Source organism: Myxocyprinus asiaticus, chromosome 5 (assembly GCF_019703515.2).
Source record: "Myxocyprinus asiaticus isolate MX2 ecotype Aquarium Trade chromosome 5, UBuf_Myxa_2, whole genome shotgun sequence".
Taxonomy (NCBI): Eukaryota; Metazoa; Chordata; class Actinopteri; order Cypriniformes; family Catostomidae; genus Myxocyprinus; species Myxocyprinus asiaticus.
In genome coordinates, this window is record NC_059348.1 from 51,079,103 (window position 1) to 51,105,668 (window position 26,566).

The 26,566-nt window shown below is 37.4% G+C and overlaps 1 pseudogene; it reads left to right on the forward strand.

Annotated features, from left to right (window-relative positions):
- Positions 1–1,530: 1,530 nt before the first annotated feature.
- On the forward strand, positions 1,531–26,228 carry LOC127441227 (FYVE and coiled-coil domain-containing protein 1-like; annotated as a pseudogene).
- Positions 26,229–26,566: the final 338 nt, after the last annotated feature.

Sequence of the window (26,566 nt, forward strand, 5' to 3'; positions counted from 1 at the left end):
TGTGCGCAAGATCAGGAAAGGCCTTTCCAAGTTCCAAAAGCACTTGAAACAAGAAGGACACCAGCCACATTCATATGACAACTTTTGTTTTATAATACAGTATATGCATCATATAATACTAATACATTTATGTCATCATATATTGTATGCCTATAAAGTATCTCAACCAATATGATACATTATGTTGATGTAGTGTATTTAAAAAAAGACTTGAATTTGTGGTTATGCGTCAACCCTGTTACCATCACAACTCATAAACTCTTTTTTAACAACTTTTTTAAAACTCAGACTTTGTCTCAAATTATGTTGTGCTATGCTTGTCATTAGGGGATACATTTAAAATATCCATCCTTTTACCATGATATATTGTAAACAATTGTTAATTTAAAAGTGGATATTTGTTGAAATATCTGCATTAATTTCCCTTTCTAATAAATGACTTAAGCACAAGACTAGTAATGTCAAACTGTAAAACTGTCAGTACCCTACATATATTAATGCGTATTTAATTAGCTTGAGATGATGCAATGTCATTTAACACAAATATTCATTGTCTGACAGGATTTTTAAATCGTACATAAATGTACTTTAAAAAAATCACCCTTTTAAAATGGAAAAGGGGCCTGTTTCATATAATATTAGGCATATAATTACCAATGATTTAAATTGTAACTGTAGTGGAATACAGTTACTTATATTTTGTATTTTATATATGTAATCCCGTTACATGTATTTCATTACTCCCCAACCCCTATATAGGCTGCTGTTCATGTACTGTATATTAACAGCTGTAATCTGTGATGAAGCGCTCATTCCTGTTCACTTGATACTTTTGTTTGTTTACTGCGTTATTACCGCACAACCAAACAAGATGCACTCCCGAGCCAATCAGCCATCGCGTTCAACATTTGCCACTTCTGATTGAATGAGAAAGCTGTCAGTCAGTGTTAGTTACCGCCCCACTGAAATGGCAGCAGTATTGTATCTACTGTAAGTAGTCGATGAGGAAGATCATCTTTCTTGATGTATTTATTTGCATATATTAATCATGATTTACACCTCTTTATGTTCTATCAATTTATTTGTCCTGTTGAAAAATTAGTTTGGCTGAAAAATGATGTTTGTTTTTTGGTCCTGTGAAGTTTTGAAGTTCAGCAGGTGCGAATGTTTCCTTTCTAAGGCTCATTTAAATATTTTTATATTAAGTACAAAGTTTACAAGGTACAAACAGTTTAATCGCAATTAATTAATCATTATTTTAAAAAGATTTTTTTTTTTTTTTTGCACCGAATTTTCCTGTTTAAAAATAATCAATAAATCTCATAGAAACAACATTTAAACATTATTCTATTTATTTTTTTGTGATTTCATGACATAAATAAGTTCATAGTTAAATATTTACCAAAGAACAGTTTTGAGTTTTTATTGATCGATTTACTATTATTATTTTATGTTACTTGTGTGTTCCTTTGATTATACAGACTCTATGTTGACTTTATGGATCATCCCCACTAATATATTTAGCCCACCATGAGTACAGTTGGAGAAAATCAGCTGCAGAGAATAATCAGAGATCTGCATGGTACAAATCTCTCTCTCTCTCTCTCTCTCTCTCTCTCTCTCTCTCTCTCTCTCTCCACACACACACACACACACACACACACACACGTTGGTGCAGCTATCATTATGAGGACTCTCCATAGACATAATGATTTTTATACTGTACAAACTATTCTATCCCCTAACCCTAACCCTCACAAAAAAACTGCATTTTTACATTTTCAAAAAAGCATAGATTAGTATGTTTTTTTAAGAAATTTGAATTATAGGGACACTAGAAATGTCCCCATAAACCACATTTATAGCATAATACCCTTGTACACTTGTATCAGTTTGTAACCTAAAAAATCGTCCTCGTAAACTACCCAAATCTGGCCACACACACACACACACACACACTCAGACACACACACACACACACACACACACACACACACACACACGTGATATGACATTAAGATTACATTACATTGTTTACACATTAAAAACATCACATGTGTGTGTGTGTGTGTGTGTGTGTGTGTGTGTGTGTGTGTGTGTGTGTGTGTGTGTGTGTACATGTTTATTCTTCATTGTGGGGACCAAATGTCCCCAGAAGGTAGGTGATCTCAGGTTTTACTATCCTTGTGGGCCCAGCCAGAGGTCCCCACAAGGGAAATGGCTTATTAAACATACTAAACAAAGGTTTTTTTAAAAGTCAAAAAGGTGTGTGTGTGTGTGCACACATGTGTCTGTATGAGTGATTTGATTCCTCAAGATTTCTCAGTTTTGTTGGAGTTATGACCATGAATGTATGATGCTTAGTCATACAGCTCCAACATATTTGACTGATTTAGTTTTGTGCCACACATTTTGACTACAGTTAACAAAAAAAAACAAAAAACAAAAAAAAAAATTGCTTTAAACACTTTGCTGGGACTCATGTCCAATGTTTCTTTGTACAGATTCTGTTTCTGAGTTGAGCAAAGCACATTGTGAAACAGGAGAACCCATCACAGATGACAGCTCCAGCCTTCACAAGTTCTGCTACAAACAGTACCTACTGCAAGTACGACACAATCTTTAAGATGCTTTTACCTTTAAAGGGTTAGATAAATACTGTCATCTTTAACTCACACTCATGTCGTTCCATCCAAACCTGTTTCGGTTTCCTTCTTATGCTATTCTTTTTTGATGAACTATTCCTTTAGTGATGTTTTATGATACCAATGATAATGAAGCACTCTCAGCTCTGGTTCAATAATTGTACATATTTAATACATTTCCCCTACAATAATACTACAAATATGGAAAACTTTAGCAGATTTTCTGTGACATTGTTATAACTTCACCAAGTGTCGAATGTATAGGCTCCCAATTGATATGGAAAATCTTTAAATGTCAGGGAATTCTAAAATTAGTGATTTCTATGCCTGGAAAAATATTAAAATGTAAAAAGTAATGGACATTTCTATACTGACTATACATTTTTCTTAGCTCTAAAATATTTCATTGATTAAAAAATTGGTCTTTTTAAGTGGTATCTCTTTAAAATATATTTATTTTTTTATAAGACCTTTACGCAGTGAATGTCAGAACAACCAGAAGAGTCATTTAAATTAATTGGTCAAAAGGTATGGGGAACCCTGAATGTCATGTACAGTAAGTGTAACGATGTGGCCTTAGTTGTTTCAACTAGTTGTTTGTTGGTCTTCAACATCTATGGTGACCATTTCTGTTGTGACCTGGATGATTGAGAATCTACACAGTCATAAGTCCTTTGCAAGTCGCTTTGGATAAAAGCATCTGCTAAATGAACAAATGAAAATGTAAAAGTTTGTACAGAGTTGTTGTACTGTGAGATTTAACAGTTTACTATTTTGTTCAGTTTGACCAGAAAGAGAAGACCTCATTTCTGGGCAGCAGGAAAGACTGCTGGGATTATTTCTGTGACTGCTTGGCCAAGATTAGAGGAGCTAATGACGGCATTCGCTTTGTCAAATCAGTCCCTGAGGTAATCCACCGCATGAGCCCAAATCTCTGCTGGAAAACAAGTTTCTTTAGCCAGTGCATGTTTGGCTCCAGCGTACCTTCTTATTTCTCTTTCGCAGTTTCATGTCACTGGTTTTCTGACATTTTGATATCCGTTTTTTTGTTCTGCTACTCTCCGGAGGGTTTGAAGCAGGAAATCAGAGTGCTGCTCTGCCTCGGGTTGGTCATTTGTAGATAGACTAGCGGTAGAGTCTCTCTCAGAGATTATTTTACACTTCATAAACCAAAGACTAATACATTATACATATAAATATGTTATTTCTTTTTCCAAGATAGGTGATTTTTATATTTTGCTCTCTCTCACTACTTCCTGCACCGTTGTTTGAGACTCTAACAAACTTTTGGTGTGTGTAGAAGAGATCGGGGGCAATTAGAGTGATGAGACTAATTCTAGTTCTCTCTCTGCCTGAGAAAATTATGTGTGAAAGTTTCACTTTGTGTGATTGAAACTGATTTTGAGATATAAAAATTAGTTTTTAGATATTCAGTATTTTTCTTCTTCTGTCTAAAGTTTTGATGCCTTTCAATGTTAAATTATATATATTTTACCACAAGGTTGTTGGTTAAAAGTTAACATGAATGACAGATGCTGTCGATGGCAGTTACCATACAACATTATGTCATGACTGTGAGTTTGGTTGCAATTTTAGCTCAAATAATAAAATAAAAGTTGTATGACTGAATTGAAAGATTACATTTTTAAAATATGTAACGAGCAATGTTTTATTAAAGCATCTAGTTAAAGATTGTTCTCAACTTATCAGCTAATCAGTATATTTTTATAAAAGGAATTTAACTCATTTAATATAATTATAATGTAGGTCCCACTTAGACTTTTGCTTTAAACACAAATTACTGACAGCTTGAGGAATTAGTACTATATAAAGGAGTGTTAAGGCAATGAAATTATTAAATTTTTTTTTTTTTTTTTTTTTTTTTTTTGTAGACACAGTGGATTAATTTATATTTCAGGTGTTACAGTTGCCTCATAATAGGTTGTTTGTATTTAATGCAACAATATGATGAAATCTTTCTCAAAAGTAAATGTTTGAAAAGTACTTTTAATGTGTCTGTTGTTACTAATACTATTATCTAGTAGTCTTTCTCACTATGAGTCTATTATTGGTACATTTACTTTTGACACTAATGTTTCTCATACCATAACATGACAGGTAGATTAGTAGTTGTCTGTGAGTTATGAAATGAAAAAAAAAAAAGAAAAAGTTATAATTGCCTCCTGTCTTTCCTAACACAATCAGTGAAAACACATCAACCTGTGTAAATCACAGATTATAATTTAGTCAAAGATTAAGGTAAAAATTTTCAAAAACAGATGAAAGGGTCTTTCTGCAACTGGCTAACTGAGTTTTCAACAAAATTCCTTTGTCACAGAAATGTATAAGTTTTGAAAGAGACTTGAATCAAGAGCAAATCCAGAATTCCAGCATCAACTGTAGTGTAACCAATGCTCGAAATGAGGGGGGCTGGTGGGGGGTCCGGGACCCCCCATAAGGCATAAGGGAGCCCCCCATAAGAAATAAAAAAATAGACTTGGGTGTCCCAAAATATTTTTATTTCAGTAAAGATAATAATGACAAATAGTTGAATTTACCCAGTTAGGATACAATACATTTCGTGAATTAATTATTTGCAATAATCCATGTCTTTGAAATAGATTTTCAGGCTATTTGTCATGTCTCTTTAAAAATGTCAACTCCCCTACGCCAAAAGACTGCTTAGCGCATGTCATCATCACTGTGTGCTCGGCTAACCTGATTTAGTACAGCTCACACTTAAGCCGCCTTTTCACAGTCTCCGACATTCGCATATGACTGTCGTATTTCTCCCTCTAGTGACAGTCGTAATGAATTTTCATTTTGCTCGCAACGGATTTTGTTCATTGAAGGAGAAGCTACCAACGGTTTACCTCAGAATGACATTACTGTTTTGTTGAGCAGATGGATGAATTCAGTAAAATTCAGGATTAATATTCACTCAGTATTTATTATTAATAGTATCATTTATCATTATTACTGTTATTATAGTTAATATTATGATAATTGCAGGGGCCTGGGTAGCTCAGCGAGTATTGATGCTGACTACCACCCCTGGAGTCACGAGTTTGAATCCAGGATGTGCTGAGTGACTCCAGTCAGGTCTCCTAAGCAACCAAATTGGCCCGGTTGCTAGGGAGAGTAGAGTCACATGGGCTAACCTCCTCATGGTCACGATTAGTGGTTCTCGCTCTCAATGGGGCGTGTGATAAGTTGTGCGTGGATCGCAGAGAGTAGCATGAGCCTCCACATGCTGCGAGTCTCCGTGGTGTCATGCATGACGAGCCACGTGATAAGATGCACGGATTGACTGTCTCAGAAGCAGAGGCAACTGAGACTTGTCCTCCGCCACCCGGATTGAGGTGAGTAACCGCACAACCATGAGGACCTACTAAGTAGTGGGAATTGGGCATTCCAAATTGGGAGAAAAGGGGATAAAAAAATAAAATAAAAAATATTATGATAATTTACAGCAACAACAACCCTAATTCAGCAAATATGAATCAGAAATTCATAGATGTGATTTTAAATATGTAGGTTTTGTGTGTGCGGAAATAAATGACACATGTACACATTTAATCACATGTTTACTGTAATTCCAAAAGCATTTTGTGATATTTGCAAAGTAAACAATCATTTCTGACTTCTACATTATTAACTGTCCAAAATACAGAAGTAGCAGGCGTTTAGAAAAAAGTTTAGGACAAAATCTATGGATATTTTTTACTTTGCGCTGATAATTTTGCATGAATACATCACTTCTGGTCGGGCGGTCTCAAACGGTCTAATCGCACAAGTTGAAATATTTTAACGCTTTGCAGAAAGGTTAAAAAAAATGCCTTGACACAGTTATAGATGACTTTCAGTCTGGGTTTATGAGAGGAAGACATGTTTTTAACAACATTAGTTTAATACTTGATATTGTTGATTAAAGAGATTTGTATTAAAGAAGATAGTTTACTTTATTTGTTGATTTCTATAAAGCATTTGACAATGCGGATCACACATTTTTATTTAAACACTTGATTTCTTTAGGTTAGGGAAATACTTTATACAAGTTATTCATACTTTATATAGTGGCTGTAATAGTTCAGTTAAACTCACATTTGGCACCACTTCAAGATTTCAAATAGATAAAGGAATTAAGCAAGGTTGCCCAGTTTCCCCTTTTTGTTTTTACTGGTCACCCAAACAATGGCTCTTCATATTAAATAAGCATCCCTTCAGAGGTATACAAATAGCAGATAAACAAAATAAATGTTGCCAACTTGCAGTTGACACTGCTCTATTTATACTGGCAGCCAATAGTTTGGAATAATGTACATATTTTGCTCTTATGGAAAGATGATGGTAGTACAGCGAGCAACACACACTTTGATTCCAGCTCTAGAGCCCCTGCAGCAGCGCATTTGGGTGATGTCTCGGCAGCTCAGCAAAGTGACATCACTCTCCCGTTGCTGTTAGGGTTTCCAATCAATTCTCCCCACTCAGTGATGCACCCACTGAGAATCATGTTGAAAGAGCCTTAATAATTGGAGATTCTGTTGTAAGGAATTTGGAAATAGAGACACCATTGTTAAATGCATTTCTGGGGCTTGAGCATCTGACATCAGATCAAATTTACAAGAGCTGGCTAATTCTAAACGTTGATTTTTTCAAATTATTATTCATATTGGCACTAATGATGTCCGGGTTCGCAAATCGGAGATCATTAAAGATAATGTTTAAGAGGTGTGTGAACTTGCAAATATGATGTCAGACACTGTAATATGCTCTGGCCCCCTCCTTGCTCATCGTGGTGATGAGGTTTATAGTAGATTAGTGTCACTGAATGACTGGATGTCTGAGTGGTGTCCGAAAAATAGCATAGGATTTATAGATAATTGGAAGAGTTTTTGGGGTAGACCTGACTTGCTAAAGAGAAACAGACTCCATCCCTCCAGGGAAGGTGCTGCTCTCCTCTCTAGTAATTTGGCTCTTATCTTAATAGTGATAGTATTTGACAAATTGGGGCCCAGGTCAGGAAGCAGACAAACTGGCTAATCCGAATGTCTGCTAGCTGTCTTGAGACGTCACACAGGTCACATAAACTACAACACATAGTGTCTGTATCACCTAGATATCATATAGAGACTGTGTATGTTCCCTGAACTACCAAACACAAACGCCTCACAAAATCATTTAGAAAAATGTGATTAAGATCAAACTTGAAAAATAAAAAAATAAAAAATAAAAAATTATTAAAGATAAACATAATATAAAGGTAGGGCTACTAAACATTAGATCTCTTTCTACCAAAGCAATAATTGTAAATTAAATTATTACAGGTCATAATTTGGATGCGCTCTGTGTGACTGAAACCTGGCTTAAACTGGATGAAAATATATCCTTCAGGTTATTGTTATAAACATGAGCCTCAACTGAAGGGTCGAGGAGGAGGTGTTGCTATAATTTACAGTGAAGTTTCTGGTGTTACTCAGAGGACAGGATATAAGTTTAAGTCTTTTGAACTAATAATGCTTAATGTGACACCGTCAAATATAAATAAAAAATCTCTGTCGTCTTTTGTCCTTGCTACAGTATATAGATCACCCGGGCCGTACTCAGATTTCCTTGGTGAATTTGCAAATTTTCTTTCAGATCTAGTAGTTAATGTAGATAGAGCTTTAATTGTTGGTGACTTCAACATTCACATAGATAATGAAAATGACACATTGGGATTAGCATGTATGATATTCTCAACTCTCTTGGAGTCAGACAAAATGTGACAGGACCAACTCATCACCATAATCATATGCTAGATTTAATTCTGTCATATGGAGTTATACTATAAAAAGTTATACTATAATACACTTGAGTCTTTTACAATGGATTTCAGAGGATGAACTGATGCCAACTCCAACTGTAAGACATTGGATACTTCAAATGCTGCTGTATGAACCTTAGGATGGACCGAACCTCACCGAAATGACCTGCTGGTTGAACTGCGATGCGCCTCATTGATCTCTGCCTGCATCACCTTTGTCTATTAATTGACTACATTCTTGAAATGGAATACATAGACTATAATTTAACTGCCAACAAAAGCATTCATCAGCCAACTAACAAAGGACAATGCATCTATGTGAACTTCTGCAGTTAATCCAGGATTGTCTTCAAAGACATTGTTCAGTAATTTAAAAAAAATCATTTTTTTAAAAACTGTCCCTTAACACTTACTTAGTTTACTAATCTTACACCATGACCTGCACTGCACATAAATAACTAATATTAGCATTATATTCATGCTGGTTAGCCAGAGGGGATCTGGCCCCCACAGTGAGCCTGGTTTCTCCCAAGGTTATTTTTCTCCATTAACCAACATCTTATGGAGATTTGTGTTCCTTGCCTCAGTCGCCTTCAGCTTGTTCACAGGGGTTCTTTTATTATTTATTTAATTATTATTTATTACAATTATTATTTAATTATTTAATTTTTATACACAATTTAAAATCCTATACAATCAAACTACACAATGATCACTCTAAGACTTTATAGATATTACAGTTTAATTTTTTGTTAATGCATGATTTTCTGTAAAGCTGCTTTGAAACTGTGTGTTGTGAAAAGTGCTATACAAATAAAAATGTCTTGACTTTACTTGATGTTCTATTCAATTTCGAACACAGCCAACAGTGTAGTATACTACTGTTTGAAATGTTTATTGTTAAATGCCGCATCCTGTTTCACATACTTTTTAAACAGTATGCAGTATAGGGTACGTGCTGTGCAATAAGTAGTATGCTATTCAATCTCAAACACAGCCAATAATGTAGTAAACTACAGTTTGAAACGTTCAGCATTACATGCCGCATACCGTTTCACATACGTTTTAAAAATAGAATGCACTATGCAGTATAGAGTACATACTGCACATTAGTATGCTACTCAATTTTGAACACCGCCAACAATATAGTATACTACTGTTTGAAACGTTTATTTTTACATGCTTTATACATTTTCACATACTTAAATAGTATGCAGTATAGAGCACATATGGCGCAATTAGTATGCTGTTCAATTTCAAACACAGCAAACAATGTAGTATACTTCTGTTTGAACCATTTTACATGCCGAATACCGTTTCACATGCTTAAATAGTAAGCAGTATTGAGCACATACTGTGCAGTCAGTAGTATGCTATTCAATTTCAAACACAGCCAACAATGTAGTATACTACTCTTTGAAACATTTATTGCTTGCCACATACTGTTTCACATATTTAAATAGTATGCAGTATCGAGCACATACTGCACAATAAGTAGTATGCCATTAAATTTCAAATGCAGCCAACAATGTAGTATACTACTGTTTGACACGTTTTCTTTTACATGCCGCTTACTGTTTCACATACTTTTTAAGTAGTATGCAGTATAGTGTACGTGCTGTGCATTAATTAGTATGCTATTCAATTTCGAACAATGCCATCAATGTAGTAAACTACTGTTTGAAACATTTATCGTTACATGCTGCTACTGTTTCAGATACTTTTTAAAAATAATATGTGCTTATAGTGCTTATAGTATGCTACTCAGTTTCAAACACAGCCATCAGTGTAGTATACTACTGTTTGAAATGTTTAATTTCGAGCACAAATAGTATAAGTATAAAGTACTGCACAATAAGTAGTATGCTGTTCCGTTTCGAACACAGCCATTGTTTACAGTAGGTTACAGATAATCTGCTCACTGACATTTAAACCAAAGAACACTGTTTCCTTTTTAAAAAAAATATTGCTTCAATCATTGATAAGTGATGTTTGTTATTATTGTTCTTAAGCAGTGTGTCATTCCATAATCATAAGGATTTGATTGTGTTTTCAGAAATGATCAACAAAATGAGAATGAGTTGTGTTGTTGTCATTTTTGAACAGAAGATTGTGCAATTTATATGTAGTTAACATTAAGATGTCATTCTCAACTCTCATTTGAAACATGCATATCTTGTTTATTCAATGCAAGGCCTCTTTGCGTTCATTTCGTGTGGTTTAGCTGAAGAAGCCATTAGTGAAGGGACGAGCATTCATTCACTACTGTCTGGTGCACCAGAGACTGGCAGACACTCTTCAGCAATGTCTTATGAACTACAAGATCACATGGTAATGTACTTACCGGATAAACCTTATATGACCATCTTAAGGGATAGTTCACCCAAAAAATGCAGATTCTGTCATTTATGTCATGTTGTTTTAAACTCCTATGACTTTTCTTTTTACGTGGAACACAAAATGAGTTATTTAGCTAAATGTCCAAGCTGCTATTTTCCATACAGTGAAAGTAGATACCAATTGGGGCATCATAAAAGTAGCGCATATGATTAGTGCACAATACATTTAATCTTCTAAAGCCATACAAGAGCTTTGCTTGAGAAACAGGCTGAAATTTAAGACTGCATTTTCTGTAAAGAAAAATAAATGGGTTTTGAACAACATGAGGGTTTTTGGGTGCAGTTGTATGCCTTTTATGTGTACTTCATTTTACCCAAGTATGATTATGAAACATTGCTCAAAATGAATAATTGTGGCACTCATGCAAATTTTTTTTTATTTTTATTTTTTGCGCAGAAGTTGTGTTTTTCAGATTAGTACAGATTGTAGCAGTAAATACTTTGAGTATGTAAATGCACCAGAGACTTCCAATCAAACTTGTAAACAACCAGATCAGTGGAAACCACAACCACTTTTGGTCTTTCGAGTTTCAAAGTACGGTCAGAATTTCACATAAACAAAAATACCTCAGAGGATTAAAAGAGAAGTCTGCTTTTTTTCTACATTTTAAATGATAGACTACATTTTAGTCTATTATAAAACAAAAATATATGGATTTTGTAGAGTTGTAGAGTTTTGTAAAGATGTAGAGTTTTAATGCATTAGTGCATACTGTACATTAATAATGTTTATGTAAAGTTATGAAAATGTTGATTTAGAGCAGACTCGTCTAGTCATTAATTTCTCTTCCTCAGGGTGTTTTCAGTTCTCCTGAAACAAGAGACTTCACTAAATTATGTTCCTTCCTCTTTCAAATTAAGCATGCAATAGTGACAACTAATCACAATACTGATAGTACAGCTGTGACAAGCTGCCCAAAGGACAGTGTTTTTCATAGCTACAACAAATGTACAGTAATGGACACTTTGATATTTCGAGAACTGTTCACTTGTTTATGTACTGAATATGATGTATTATTCACAGTGAGTGGTATTATGAATGCAGTCCCTTTCTGAAGTCACATCTGAACATCGATATTATCAACCACCTGTATGAACTCAATGAGGTGCAGTTTGATGTAGCATCCAGAGGTCACGACCTTGACTCTGACTGGTCCACTTTTGCCAGGTAATTTACAGTATGATGGTTTGACCCACATATATCACAATAGTAAACCAACTGTTTTTCATACATTTTTCTTTGTATTTTGTAGCTTTTTCTATTCTGTGAGCAATCTGTTTTTTAGAGCATAATTATAGTGTATTTATGCATAAATTTACAATAAATTATTTTTCACATACTCAAAGGATTATAAAACTAATTGTAGGTTAATTATCTACTTTGTCAGTATTTTCAAATGAATCAGGCAACTCCAAAAAATGACTCCTACATAAATGTCAACTAGCAGACTTTTTAAGCCTAGCCCATGTGTTGCATGGTTAAATAATCATTAAAAGTACTTAACTGAATCAAATAAAACAAAAAATACTTCTTATGTGCTTTTACTCATACAGAAAGACTCTAGGATCGACTATTTCACCAGCTCATTTGTGGAAACCACCCAGTCGCTGCTCTTGTGTCAACAGTTTGGTCAGCACTTGCACACAGGTTTAGTAACACTTTAGAGATTCTAATATTACAACTGACAATTCTGATCATATACTCAAAATTATGTGCTTCACATGGACAATACATAAACACAGAATGGCAGCTGTCTCAATTTAAACCAGTGTTTGGGAACTTTCATTATTTTGTTATGTAGTTACTTATAGAAAATTACTTTTTATAGTTTAAAATACTTTTTATAGTTACTTAAATGTACATTTTTCTTGTTACTTTTATAAGTAACACATTCCATTATTGCATAACTAATTACATAACGTATTTATATTTTTATAGTAAGTAATGTGCTTGTTTTGTTAATTTTTCTCGTTACTTTTTATAAGTAACACGTTTCATTACTGCATAACTAATTATGTTGGCTTGAGAGAGCCAAAATACTGATCTGCTATTTAAGCTTATTAGTGGTGCTTACGCAGCAAAGCATCACTATTGTAATCTCACATACTTATTATTATTATTCTTATTCCGTACAAAACTTCGGCACCTAACTCGTCCCGCACCGTTTGTAGTAGACCCATGAATTAGGTGTCAAACTGACCGGCCTATTGACGACACCTGTGCTATGACTTTTCTAAGGGATTGGGAGTACGGTGCAACCCTGGGGGGCAAAAAACGTCCCAAAAATTTCTTATAGGCATACAATGGCAAGGGTCTCGCCCATGAAAACCTTTTTTTCCCCCTACTATGGCAGTCATTGCAAGAAATTTGTCAAATCATATCTCCCAATTAGAATGACATAGAGACATGGGGGCGGGCTCATTTCAATCGGGCTACCAATCAGTCTTTACGGATCATCTTGGAAATGGTGTAGCCACATCCTAGCAACCATTTACGGCACCCTAGCAACCTCCCTCATAGACTTCCATTCAAAATGGCTCAGAAGGATATCTTCAGAACAGAATGTCATAGACACTTGGGGATTGGCTCTTTTCAGTCAGATTAGCAATCAGCCAATAAGAATCTCTCTGGTCACTGGCTAACCACACCCAAGCAACAATTTAGAGCACACTAGCAACCAACTCTATTGCTTTCAATTAGAGTGTGATATCTTTGGATCAGAATGTCCTGCAGACATGAGAGTTGGCTTGTTTTAATTGGTTGAGTAATCAGTCTTCAAGTATCATCATGGGAACTACTTAGCCATGCCCTAGCAACCATTTAGAACACCCTAGTAGCCAAACACCATTTACTTCCATTCAAAATCACTAAGATGGGTATCTCAGGATCAGAATGTCATAGAGACTTCCGGGTTGACTTTTTTCACTCAGGATAGCAAGGAGCCATGTTAAGTATCACCTTGGTAACTGCCTAGCAACCACATGGGCTTACCCTAGCAACCAAGTAACAAAACACATATCTCTGCACCAGAAAATCATAGAGAATTCTGGGTTGACTTATTTCACTCAGGATAGCAAGGAGCCTCATTAAGTATCACTCTGGTAACTGCCTAGCAACCACATGGGGTTACCCTAACAACCATGTAACAAATCACATATCTCTGCACCAGAAAATGGTACAGACTTCCGGTTGACTTATTTCACTCAGGATAGCAAGTAGCCTTGATAAGTATCACCCTGGTAACTGCATAGCAACCAGATGGGTTTACCCTAGCAACCAAGTAACAAATCACATATCTCCTCACCAGAACATCGTAGAGACTTCCGGGTTGACTTATTTCACTCAGGATAGCAAGGAGCCTCATCAAGTATCACTCTGGAAACTGCCTAGGAACCAGATGGGGTTACCCTAGCAACCAAGTAACAAATCACATATCTCTGCACCAGAACATTGTAGACACTTCCTGTTTCGTTCATTTGATTCAGGGTAGCAAGAAGCCTTGTGAGTAGCACCGTGGTAACTGCCTAGCAACTAGATGGGTTTACCCTAGCAAACAAGTAACAAATCACATATCCTTGCACCAGAACAAAATAAAGACTTCTGGTTTCATTCATTGGAGTCAGGGTAGAAAGTAGCCTTTTGAGTATCACCTTGGTAACTGCCTAGCAATCAGATGAGCTATCTATCTATCTATCTATCTATCTATCTATCTGATAGACTGAATGGTCTTATAATCTTTAAACTTTGAACTTTTAAAACTACTACTTAACTTGTAACTACTTCAAACTTAAAACCTTAAAACTTCAAGCTTTTACAACTACTTCAAACTTTCAGGCTAAGCTTTCTCAAGCCAACATCAAAGTTTGTCTTGACAAACTGTTTTATCTAGTTCTGTAATGAAATTACATTTCATAAAAAGTATTAGTTACTTTTGTGTTAATTTTTTAACACATTTAATGATTGCAAAGTTAATTAGGGTACATGCTTTTTAGAAAGTAATGTGTTAATTACTTTTGTGTGAATTTCTCTTCCAAAAAAGTAATGCACATTACTTATTTTACTAAATAGCTCAAGTATTATGGTGTAAATTAAAAAAGTAATGTGTTCAGTAACTTCTTCTAAAAAGTAATCTTATTATATAATTCACTTTACTTGTAACTTGTACTTGTAAGGGAATGCATTTTTATTTCAGTTAATTGTGTAAGATTTTGTTTAGCTACTACAATAGAGTCACTGATGAATGTGAATCTTGCTCTTTTCCCCTCAAGCAACCAACTCAGGAGTTTCTTCCAGGTCAGGATTTTGGCTCCAGTCTTCTTGGAGATCTGGGGGAGTTGGGTGAGATCACCTGTAGTGCCTCTGATGATCTGCGCATTGAGCAAGACCAATCAGAATTGAGACAACAGGAGCTTCAGGAGAAGATCCGGCTGCTCAGCAATGAAGCAGATGATCTGAGGGTTGTAGTCAAAGATATACAAGAACAGCTATTGGCTGCTAACAGTCTTCATCAAGAGAAACAAATAGACCAGTCTGAAGGTTCAGCTAGGGCTGGACAGGAGGTGGTGAAGGCTGTCAGAGAGTGCACAAATCGTCTCCATACCACCACACAGGAACTGGAAGCCCTACGAGTCCTTGAGGTATCAGAACACAACTTAGAAGCCAAGCTGAGCATTGCGGAGAACAGGAACATGGAACTTCTTGCGAAGCTTGATGGAGCTTTGAGCAAAAAGGGACAGCAGGCAGCCAGCTACTGTAATTCAGCCTGGATGATCCAAGAAATCCTAACCAAGTTAAAGGAGGCTGGAGAGGAGAGAATTAAGTCCAAACGGGAGAGCGAAGACTGGGCCAGACTTGCTGAGAGACTGGCTCATGAGCTGAAGCTACAGGAAGGAAAACTAAAAGACACTGAAGGCAAACTGGACACATTCAAAACCTCAGCTGATGTGGAACGAGCTGCTGCTATGCAACAGGCTGATGAGCAGCAAATTACCATCAACTGCCTTCAGGGGGCACTGTCTTTGAAGGAGCGGGAAACAGGGAACCACCGTACCCAGCTCCAGGACATGCAAAGCGCACTTTGAGAGAGTGTCAACTGGAGGAGCTGAAGAGGAAAGTGCAAGAGGAGCTGCAACAGAAAGGTGCCCTTGAGGAACCAGTGCACAAGTTTAATGGAGATCAATGCCAAGCTGATCCAGACTGTGAAAAGAAATGTGGAGAGCAGCAAGGAGCTGGCACAAGTCAAAACAGCTCTAGAGAAAGAGCTGATTACCACACAGACCTCAGAGAGTCAGCTGAGAACCAGGCTGGAGTCAGCTGGACTCACAGTGGAGAACCAGCAACTTGAAGAGTGCCTACACAATGGCCAGTTGAAGAATGAGGAAATGGAGGTGGCGTTGATGATTTTTGGGAAAGAGGACAGTATATCAGAGCTGGAAGAACTAGATGAGAATGTTGAAGTGGCCCAGGAGAACAAGAGGAAGTTTTGCAGGCATCTCCAGGAGGCATCCAATGAATCCTCAAGATTAGATAATGGAAAATCCACTTCAAGTTTGGCTCTGGCTGAAGCACAGCTGGAGCTCAACATGAAGGAGTTCTCCAGACATCAGAAGGATGTTACGGAGCTCCAAGCACAGCTCTTGGTGAGCTCTGAGGAGAGAATGAAGATCCAGTCTCTGCAAGAGGTGACGGAAGCCTCCAGAGAAGACCTCTGGGCCCAGACGGAGCAACTCAAAACACAAGTGGAAGAACTAAACTGCAGACATGTGGAGGAACTGCATTGTTGCAGAGAACGAGAGGGCTCCTTGGTGAAGGAGAGGGATATGGAGGCTCAGGCCCGAGTGGGACTACAAACTGAGGCGAACAGCATGAGAGAAGAGCTTCATGTGTTGAAGAAACAGATCAGCACACTGGCGATGGAGAATGGAGAGGCTTGTGATGCCTTGGACAGGGCAAACACGGAGACAGCCGAACTTGGGGTGCATGTTTGCATGTTAACGGGACAGAACGAGGAATCTCAGCTGTGATGGGAGGAGTTCTTGGCCAATCTGCAGGAGCTACAGGTGGAGGCGCAAGAGGAGGTGCAAATTCTGAGCTACACAATAGAAGCCATAAGTAAAGATAACTCAAGACTTGTAGAACAGATAAAGCCAACTGAGGGACTCCCAGAAGCTAAGCAGAAGTTGCAGGAGAGGCTAGAACAGGCTGAAAAAGAAGCCAGGAGCTTCTAGGAGATCCGGCAGAGAGAGGACACTCTGAAATCCCAGCTGAGCTGTACACCACCAGAGCCAAGTGCAGGTAATGATAGTAAACGCTGCTCATGGATGTTGGTTTTGGTCTGTATTGTTCAGTTTAATTGCACAGTTGTTTTGAAATGTTTTTACTGAAGGTCTAAATGAGGAACTGGATGGATTGAGAAAGAGGCTGGACATTGAACTTGAGAAAATTTCAAGTCTTGAGTTCAGAGTTTCTGAGCTAGAGGTATTATGATCATTATACACATAGCTGCTAGTCTTACCTTTCTCAAGACAAATATACATAATTAAAGCTAGGTTATACTTAATTTTTCCGTGTGCCATTCCGTTTCATGCACTGTCGAAAGCTTAGCCTTTTAAGGAATACTCTTTTTACCTCTAGCCAAGTCAGACATATTCAAGGCATGCACACTTCGACTGCTTTCTGAGAGTCTTTTAGCACAGTCAACAGCAGATATATGGGCAGACAATGCACAAAGATGCAGATTGTCTGCAAGTCTAGATTGCTAGGCTGCATGCAAACAGTCTACATTCCGCGGACATGGAAAACTGAAATATAATTTGACCATTAGTAGGGCTGGGGGAAAAAAATCATATTTACATTTTTTTGTGATGTTTTCTCAAACAATTCTTCATTGTATGTTCATAATCAGAAATGTTAATGTATTAGTAGTGCTTGTTACACTGCAAAAATAATTTTCTTACTCAATATTTTGTTTCATTTTCCATAACAAATATCTTAACATCCTAAAAAACAAGATACATTTATTAGAGAAGAAAATTACATAAGATTTCAAGTCTTGTTTTCAGAGAAATCTAACAAAATATAGTGAAGCTAAAATATTTTCCAGTGCGGTAAGAAAAACACTTAAAGGTGCAACATTTTTTCCTCATTAAAAAAGTTTAACTCCTAAAGACATGAATTATAATTTTGCAGTATATGTAGGAAATCACGAGCACTCACATTAAAATGAAGACTCCAGTCATATCAGTAACATTATAAAAGCTGTTTTATTCTACATGGAGAGTGTCACGGAACGTCAGAGGCAGGACCCACATGCAGAGTTAAAAAAACAAAAACAAAGGATTTATTAATATAACAAAGAGGGGAAAAACAAACCAGCGACTGGAATCAAGATGAACTGGCATTGGACAGCAAATACGAGGAGACTTCAATAGGGAGAGAAATCAGCAGGTCAACAAGACAGGGCAGGTGTGACCAATAAACTAATAATGGGCAAACAAGGAGGCGGGGTATGACGCAAGACAGAGAGACACGTGGCGAAACAGAAACAAAACAAGACGTGCTCTCACAAGACAACAAAACACCCGAATGGCATGAGCACACATCGCCAAGACAATAAGGCAATATACGCCCATGCCAACCGACAAACAAGACAAGAGAATGCGTAGCAACACCAAATAAAGGGATGAGCATACATCACGAGGCAAACACCACGCAATGCACGCAACAGGCAACAAAAACAAGACAGGACACCTGTGCAAGAGTTCGGCCACACACACACCCGACACCTTAGACTGAAGTGACCAAACCTCAGAACAAAATGAAGATAGCTCACGACCCGGGCACGCAACACGAGCACAACGTGAGGCGCACCCGTGTTCGTGAGAGACAGACAAAATATTGATGCAAGTGCATGCTGCCAAGATGACATAAGCGCAATGCACCCACGTCAATAACAGACAGTCATGGAGCATGAGTGTCCGGATCCTGACAGACCGAAACCGAATCAGACAGGAAGTCAGGATCCAGACACCATGCTCCCGACATGAAACAAGACAGACCGAAGAGCGCACGGCAGGGAATACAACCGAAACCATGCACTTACACAGAGACAGACAACGAAACACAAGACTAGCATGGGAAGATGGTGCCATGGTCCCATCAGACAAAAACCCAGACTGACAGACTGACAGGACCGTGACAGAGAGGGTCCGCACATGAAAATCTGTCAAGAGAGTCTACAGTCAGATGATCGAAAAGAAAAACACCCTTATTGGTGATTCTGAAACCATAATTTATCAGAAAGAGGAACAGATAAAAGGCCTCAGAGAGGAATTATCGAGGTAAGAGATTTCTGTACTGCTTTTCAGGTAGTCCATAAATTGAAAACAAATAATAACAGAATTCCTTTCGCCATCTACTAGACATTCTGAATGGCTGCTGCCTTGTTCTCTGTTTCTGCTAGAGCTGAGGAGCAGTTGGCTCTTGCTCAGCAGGCCTGTTATGACCTGAATGTAAACTTAAGCAAAAGTACAGAGGAGAAGCAAGCCTGTGAGCTGAGGATGTTTGCTGAGATTGATGACCTTTACCGCACCAAGAAGAACCTGGAAGAGAGACTCATTGAGCTCATAAGGTGATATGTTCGACCTAGGGTGCGTTTCCCAAAAGCATCATTAGCCAACTATGGTCGTAAGTTCCATCGTTACCAACATTGTTCAATGATTTGGTGTTTCCTGAAACTGAAAGCTCTTTACCTGTGGTTAGAAGCATAGTTCCTTTAATAGTTTGCTGTGTGGACATAATTTCATTTCGCTGAGTCTTCTATATCTTTGTTCTAGATATATCTTTCATTCTGTCAAGACTTTGGTTATGTTTACATGCATAAAAAAAAAAGACTTATTCTGAGTTTTGCAGAAATCATTTCTGAAATGTCATGCAAACGTGAATGCAGCCGTTTAAGTGCTTATAAAGGCTGTTAAGAGAAAGCGCTTTAACACAAGTTGTTTCTGTTGGAGAACACGGCTTCTGTTTCCATGTTAACGCACAAGTGTAGTTTTTGGCTTTGTTCCAAATGGGATAAATCAGCCTACATAGGGTACATCATGGGGAGAACAATCATAATAGATCAAACTGAATTTTAAATAAAAATTACTGTTATTTTGGAGCTCCATATCTTGCAGCTATCCACTGCTCTCACAGTGGATGGTAAAGACTTGAAGGGAATAGGTCAAAGGAGTTATCTCTTTCGAACAGAACATGCCCATTTGAAGAATCTGTCTCATTACATGGTGCACGCTGATATCATGTCTTTAGCTGCTTTCTCACATTAAACTTATTTCTGGTGTACGTTTAAATGAGCTATTATAATAAAAAAATTTACTCCACCTCCTTGCGTAACGTCACTAACGACAGTTCTATGTTGTTGAACCAACGTGGTTCGAATGATGGATGTGAGACATAGTTATTTCGGTTTCGGGAAACAGTCATGACTAGCTAGTTAATTTCTCCAACAATGCATCGTACTATGGTGGTTAAGCAGCGAGTTACGTCGTTGTTTGGGAAACGCATCCCTGGATAGTTGTCAGCCTACTAATGGTGTTTTCACTCATTCGGTATGTTAACCTAAACACGTCAGGAAAAACACTACATTGGCAAAAGTATGTGGATACCCAAACACCATTCCCATATGTGCTTGTTGAACATTTATTTCACAACCTTGAGCATTAATAGGGAGTTTTGACCTCCCTTTGCTGCTCTAACAGCTTCCACTCTTCTGGGAAGGCTTTCAACTAAATATTGGAACATGGCTGAATGGGAACATAGATTTTCTCTTATTCAGTGCAGTCAGGCATTAATGTTAAGTCTTTTGGCCCTGTAGTGTAGCTACATTCTTTTGGACCTGTAGTGTAGCTACATTTTTGTGAACTGCTCTTCAAAGAACTTTAGTGCCCCCTGTAGGGAGAAAGATGCTTTATGGCAGAAGTCGGATGCGCAAGAGTTCGAGCAGAAACTGAGAGCAGAAGAACGGACAGACAGAGATGTCACATACTGCCTGAGCTGCCACAATCACTTCAGCTGGATGCTGCGCAGATACAACTGCAGGTAAAGGGTGAAACTTTAAAATGGAAATTTAATTTTTGTGATGTATTTATACAGGGAACTTTCTTGCATTCAAAAATGGCTAGATAGAACGGAAAGGAACAAGACTCGAGTCTCAAAGTTTTTTAACGCTTGTTGCAAGTAACAGAAATATATTTATCCAAGCTCGCTTTGAAAACGGGTTGTGGTAGATTCTTGATGACGTGTTGTACAGTTAAGGGTAATTGGACATGGCCTTATTTGTTGTTTATAGTGAAGATGGTGTGTTTTAAGGGTGTAGTTCATTTTAAATGTTGTTAAAAATGTACATTTTATTATATAATTAGATTATATAAATATTTATAATTTTAATTATTTAAATACCATTTATACATTTTTAAACATAATTAAAATTATTGATCAAAAACCAATAAAAACATTGAAACAAATAAGTAAACACAAAACAATAAGTGTCCTCATTTTACAACTTTGTTGCCATGACGATGTAATGTCAACAAACCCTAAAATGACTGTAAGAATGAGGATTTAACAACTTTACAGCTCAAATAATGCATGAGTTTTAACAGAAGAATTAATGTAAGTGCTTTTATAAAATTATAAGCTTCAAATTTCTGCCTTTAAACCCTCCAAAAAATTGGTCCCATTCACTTCCATTGTAAATGCCTCACTGTAATGTTTTTTTTTTTTTTTTTTTTTTTTTTTTTTTTAAAGAAAACGAGCTGCAACTCAAAATAAATTTAAATGGTAATCAACAATATGCCACAAATGCTGCTGAGTAAGTAAAGCCGGAATATTCCTTTAAGAACACAACAAAACAACAGCCTAAAATGTCCAATTAACACATAATATTGACAATTATTAAAACACACTGCCTGGCCAAAAAAAAAAAGAAAAAAAAGTTTGCTGTTTGGATTTAAGGTTGTTTCAATTGGTCAGGTCTTGGCTCAGCAACATTATGCAGCAATACAATGAAGTCAGCTGACTACCTGAATGTACTGAATGACCAGGTTATCCCATCAATGGATTTTTTCTTCCCTGATGGCATGGGCATATTCCAGGACATCAATGCCAAGATTCATCTGGCTCAAATTGTGAAAGAGTGGTTCAGGGAGCACGAGGAATCATTTTCACACATGAATTGGCCACCACAGAGTCCTGACCTTAACCCCATTGAAAGTCTTTGGAATGTGCTGGAGATGAATTTACGGAGTGGTTTGACTCAATACCATCAATACCGCCTTTAGCTTTGATTACGGCGTACATTCATACATTGTTTCGACAAGCTTATGCAACGTCACAACATTTATTTCCACCCAGAGTTGCATTAATTTTTGGCCGAGATCTTGTATTGCCAATGGGAGAGTTGAAGCACTCCGTAAAGTCTTCTCCAGCACGTCCCAAAGACTTTCAATGGGGTTCAGTTCAGGACTCTGTGGTGGCCAATTCATTTGTGAAAAAGGTTCCTCATGCTCCCTGAACCACTGATCCACGATTTGAGCCCAATAAATCTCGGCATTGTCATCCTGGAATATGCCCGTGCCTTCAAGACAGAAAAAATCAATTTATGGGATAACCTGGTCATTCAGTACATTCAAGTAGTCAGCTGACTTCATTTTATTGCTTCATAACATTGCTGAGCCTAGACCTGACCAACTGAAGCAACCCCAGATCATAACCATTATTTAAATCCAAACAGCAATTATTATTTTTTATTTTTTTTTTGGCCAGGCAGTGTAGTTACAAACAAACAAAATATGGCACAGAACAAGTTCCTGCAGTCTAGTTAATTAATAAAAAGAAAAATGTAATTGTTGCTTTATGTACATGTACACAATCACACATCATACTATAGGCTTCTCATTGGTCAGCACTTTTTCAGTATATCATTACTGTTATAATGAAGTCAGTAGTAGTAACAGTATACTTACATGTGTACTAGATTGTCAGTTTTTCATATTTTGTGGCAGGTTATGTGATCATCCCTTCTGTTACTACTGCTGCAGTTATGTTGTGAGTGGCCAGCAGGGTGGCGGAAAGGAGCGTTGCTGTAAATACTGTTACACTCGAGCATCAGAGCACCACCCACAGGCGGGTCTGAATAGTCCTATACATCCACCCTACAGCCCACTATCAAGCCCCACCAAAACCAGCACGCCTAGTTTCACAGGTGAGAGGTCACGGAGAACAAATTGAACCCTCTTAGAGTGTAAACAGCAAGGCAGCTGACTAGGGTTTGGAATAGAACCTTAGGACATTGATCACATCTGAGATCAGAAGGAAGAGAATAACCCTGGTGAGCTGGTCTCGCTGTCTACCACTATAAATGACTCTCACAGACATGCTGAATATCAAGCAGCTTGTTTGTTTTGCCCTAATCTGCTATCTGTCTCTGTGGATAATGGCCTGTAATTCTGTGTGCAATGTGACTGTTGTCCACACAGGGGTGCTGAAGTCCTCTTGGTCAGGCGATACAGCGTTTGACATCATCTCAGAGGAGGAAGTGAGCTGTATCCATTACAGTGACTCACTGTCCTACACCACTGCACTCTCTCCAGAGACACAACAGCTGTGAGACACGCACACACCTGTCTTGTTAGCACAGATTCGCTGCACTTGTGTGGATGTAAACAACACAGTGAATTTGCTTGTGATGAAATAACAGACCAGATTAAATTTGCTCCTGCTGAGCTGAACACAGTTTCATTATTGGATTTATTTTCATTTATCAGAGTAAATTTGACAGGACCGCATGGTGCCTGCCAATGTGTCCCCATGTACTGCTAACTTCATCTAATGTTTCTCTTTTTCTAGTTGAAATGTACTGACTTTTTTTTACAGTTTGATTCAGAACTTTTGCTTATTTTTGCAGTGATTGCTACACTATGTGCACTCTTCTTGATGCTTTATAAAGTGTTAGTTAACAAACTGTGTGCTTTTGATTCTGACAATAGCAGCAGAGACATCACCACCACAGAAGATTCAAACGAGCCGATTGGTTCTGTTCAGGATGCCGAGATCTACCTGCTGAAATCTGGAGAGATGACGTGAGTTAAACACACAACCTTCACTACACATCTGCATGTTCTTATACACTTGCTATATGACCATCTTTAGCAAACAAACATTTGTTGTCACGAGAAATTCTGTTAGTACAAGTGTACGTTTTTTTATTTGAACTGAACAAAATGTAAATTCAATATTCAATATTATATTTTGTTTTTCGGGTAATCCCATTTATTGCATTGTTTCAAGAAATCCTCAGATAACAAAATAAATAACATTCTGCAATGGCAAGACAAATAGACATTTGTCTACTTATTTTCCATGGCAACCATCATTTTCATCACAAAAAAAATAAAACAGTTCAGTCCCTTCGGGATTTTGCGATCTTGCGACCACAAGAATGAATGCAAATTCAATAACTTTCCTAATTTTTGCAGTAGCTTGCAATTTTGTATAATTTCTGCAATTTTTAGCATAAACCTGAGGTAAAATTATCGTTTTTCTCCATGTTTGACGGTGGCAAAATAAATGCTTGGAAAGCTTGATGCAGCCGAGACGTATCCAGCTGCACTGCCACTATTCTATCATCTCCACACAGGGTTTCCAACTGTCCCGTATTAGCCACGACATCCTTTATTTTGGTTGAAATGATCACATCCAATACTTTGGAGCCAAGACGCTCAAGGGGGGATCCTATTGTATTCACTATCAAATTCCTTTTCCAAAATTTTGCGAAACTGCAGACGGCGTGTCCACATCACAGCTAGCATTTCATCTCTAACGCTGAAAAGCGATACAATATTTGGGTAACACTTTACAATAAGGTTCCATTTGTTAACATTAGTTAACAACATTAGTTAACATGAACTAACAATGAACAATAATTATTAAGCATTTATTAATCGTTTTTTTTTGGGGGGGGGGGGGGTTCCCCTTTTTCTCCCCAATTTGGAATGCCCAATTCCCAATGTGCTTTTAAGTCCTCGTGGTCGTGTAGTGATTCGCCTCAGTCCGGGTGGCGGAGGACGAATCCCAGTTGCCTCCGCATCTGAGACCGTCAATCAGCGCATCTTATCACGTGGCTTGTTGAGCGCGTTGCCACGGAGACATAGCGCATGTGGGGCTTCACGCCATCCACTGCGGCAACCACACTCAACTCACCACGCGCCCCACTGAGAACGAACCACATTATAGCAATCACAAGGAGGTTACCCCATTTGACTCTACCCTCCCTAGCATCTGGGCCAATTTGGTTGCTTAAGAGACCTGGCTGGAGTCACTCAGTAAAAACTACACTGTGATAACTTGCCCCGGTCTCCCCTGTCTGTCACACACATATTGCTGTACTCAAACAGAAGGGAAGGACACAGCACTTCTTCTCGCCTCGGGCATTGACATCTGGACAGCTTTAGACAGCTTAGTTTAATAATGAATGGCCCCTCAAACTTGGTTCTTCTCTCTCAGGTTCTGATCCCTCTGACGAGATGTAACTCTCACAAGGAGACGATTCAGGGTCAACTGAAGGTCAGGAACCCTGGAGAATACACACTCATCTTTGACAACTCCTTCTCTAGGTCTGTACTGGGATAAATCCATTCTTCCACCAGATTTCTTTCATCTGCTCTTAAACTCTGTTTAAAGGGATAGTTCACCTAAAAATGAAAATTCTGTAATTGTTTACTCACCCTCATGTTGTTACATGACTTTGTGGAGCACAACAGGTGATGTAAGCCAGAATGTTAGGGACAGACAGGCTCAGTCAGCTTTCACTTTCATAGTCTGGAAAAAAGATGCAATGAAAGTGAATGGTACTGTAACTGAGACTTTTTGTAAACTGTCCCTTTAATTTATATATTTTTGTTTCGACTTTGTTTGCAGGTTTGTCTCTAAGAAAGTCCTGTGCAAACTAAATATAGAGAATTCAGAAGTCTGCAATGGAAGTGATTCTCCATAAATAGGAAAGCAGAGGTCACACACACTCACACACACACATATCTGTGCTGGGGGACTGCTTGTCGAGGATTTTGGAAATTCATAATGAAAAATCAAAGATGCTTTCCACAAGATTTGTGTGGTCTTTTAGGGTACAATGTCATAAAAACTTTCAACAACATGTCCGGCTCATATTAACCCCAAAATCAAAAGAAAGAAATGAGAAACAGTGTTTAGACTTGAGAAAATGGGAGCTGATTATTGAGTCCAATAAATATTTTTTGCATTGTGGTATTATTTCTTGACAATTAAACACATTTTGCAAAAAAAAAAAAAAAAAAAAAGAAAAAAGATATATATATATATATATATATATATATATATATATATATATATATATATATATATATATATATATATATATATATATATATATATATATATATATATATATATATTCTCATTACTAAAATTTATTAATTAATAATATACTATTTAAAATGTATGCTTTGGTGCCTTGTTTGTTGTATTATTTGTATAATTGTATAATAAAATCAAGTCAAGTCAAGTCACCTTGAGCCTGGCTGTAACAGCCATTATTAACAGTTCTCTAGCAAATGGAGTTGTACCTGCTAGTTTTAAACATGCTGTGGTTCACCCTTTGCTTAAGAAACCCCATCTTGAC